The following is a 2,522-nucleotide window of genomic DNA, read 5'->3' as shown; positions in this document are numbered from 1 at the left end:
CCATGAGACTGTAGCAGATAAATTCAAAGAAATAACCTCAAAAGACAAAGCTCAGAGTAAGTTCTCAAAAACCAACAAAAATAGTCACAAAGTCAGGCAGAGAGAAAACGTAGTGTACCAGTTGGAAATGAGTTTCTGGCCAAGGTTGATTTGTGCAGCTCTGTTTTAAACATAGAGAGGAAAAAATGTTCAACCAAGGCTTTCTCTTTGGCACTCAGGAGCCTCCACAAGATGGGTGGGATTGTAGAGAACACCTGGCTCTGTCTCCACAAGAGCAGGATTTCAAATCCTAGCCTAACACTTAAACTATGTATCTATTCATGCTTAGCCTTCCCAGCCCAGAAGTTTCTTATCTGCAAATGGAAATAATAAATGACCAGAACCCTAAAGCCATGTCCACAATCCAAAAGGATTTATATGAAAATTTAGGACAAATTGACAGATCCACTTTACCCAAGGCCCAATGATTGGGTTTCATTTCTTTTTTTTGTTTTGTTTTGTTTTGTTTTGTTTTGTTTTCATTGTGTGTTTTTCGTTTCTTTTAAGTCACAAACTTTTTTTTTTTTTTTAAGGAAGATTCTTTTATTGCAGCTACACATCTGTGGTAAGTTGAACACCTGGGACCTTTAGGCATAAACAAGGTCTCAGAATTGAAACTAAAATACTTAAGAGGGAATAAGCTGGTACCTGAGTGCTGATTGGTGGCCTAATGTTATGGTTTGGATGTGAGGTGTCCCCCAAAGCTCATGTGTGTGACAATGCAAGAAGGCTGAGAGAAGAAATGATTGGGTTTTGACAGCCTTCACCCAATCAGTGAACTGATCCGCTGATGGGATTAACCGACGGTCACTGAAGGCAGGAAGGATATGACTGGAGAAGGTGGGTCATTGGGAGTGTGCCTCTCTCTTTGCTTCTTGATCATCATGTCCTGAGTCACTTTCCTCCATCCCACTCTTCAGCCGTGATGTCCTTCCACACCTCAAGCCCCAAGGAATGGAGTTAGCCACTTATGCACTAAGACCTCTGAAACCATGAGCTCCCAAATAAATTTTTTCCTCCTCTAATTGTTCTTGTCAAGTCTTTTAATCACAGTGGTAAAAAAAAAAACTGACCAAAACACCTAACTATGCAAAGTCCAGTCTGAGAAGGAAATTTTGAGCAACTGAAATGTCCTGACAATGGAATGTGTTCTTTCCTAGTAAATTGAATGCCCTGCATCTCATCTGGGAGTCCTCTGGGACACTGAGAGAGGAATTCCGGACAAGGAAAGGTGACTGGTGTCCTTTCTTACTCACTTGTTACTGTTAATACTTAAAGTGAGTAGCCAAGAAGCCACCTACCACACAGAGACCAGTAAAGGAAATTCCGCCCAAGTACATTTTCTTGCAAACTAGGTGCTGTGACAACTCGGGCACTGAAACACACAGAAATGGTATCTGTGTTTAATTAAAAGCTGGAGAAAACAAATGCTAATAATTGATTAATGCATAAGATGAGGCATTGGGAAACACCCAGCAGAGCAGTGCCTGCTGGTTCTCCCTTTGAGGCAGAGATTAGCATTTCATAGCTTCCCTCAAAAATCTGCAGTAGGAAAGTACCCTTGACCCAGGAGGATGGAAGGAGTTGGGGCTATATTTCTTGATTGCTCTAATTATCTATTGAGCCTCTCTAGGTTTTGGAGGCAGCACAAAATCAGAACCCACAAGCTGGTCTGACCCATTTACCAAGAAACTGTAAGGCTGCAAATTTGGAAGAGTCCCAGAGAAGAAGCGGCCAGAGGCAAGCAGCTCTGCTGGGGTGCGGGGGCGGGGGAGGCCTTTGAACCAACAGAGCCCGCCTTGCTCTTCTGTGTGGTGACCAATCAGGAGGCTGCATGGAACCTCTGGAAGTTCAATAGGAGAATCACAGCACAGACCTCCAGGGTGTTGGAGCAGCCGTCCTCGCCCACTTGAATTCTTCTGATAAGAGGTTTCTGGGTTTCTATTTGCCCTTCGCAGACACGAAATGCCTACCCATGAGATATTGAGGTGACCATGAGACCCAAGTTGCACATCATGAACTGAGTGCTACCCAATCTTCTGAAATGACAAAACTGAACATTGACAGAAACAATTGGAAGGAACACATGTAAAACGCTGAAATCACAGTGGACCTGTCTAGCTGGAACCACAAATGAGAAGAGACTGTGCTGGAGATACTAATGGTCACTGTCATGTTCAAATCTAGGATCTCCACTCAATTCTCAAGCCCCACTCTAATAACAGATAAGTTACGCGAGGACCAGCAATCCTCACATAAATAGTAGGCAGTGGTTCTCAACTGGGCTGTTCACCCTGTGTCTGAAGATGTTTTTTTAGTGCCGTGTCTTTGAGTGACTAGTGGGAACTAGAGGCATCCAGTGGGCAGAGGCCAAAGATGATATGAAAAATCCTAGTGTGCAGGATACCACTTCACTACCGTAATAAAGAATCCTTCTCTGGTCCAAAGTCCCAACAGGATTAAACTGAGAAATCATGTTGTAA

Source organism: Sciurus carolinensis, chromosome 11 (assembly GCF_902686445.1).
Source record: "Sciurus carolinensis chromosome 11, mSciCar1.2, whole genome shotgun sequence".
Classification (NCBI taxonomy): Eukaryota; Metazoa; Chordata; class Mammalia; order Rodentia; family Sciuridae; genus Sciurus; species Sciurus carolinensis.
This window is presented reverse-complemented; position numbering follows the sequence as displayed.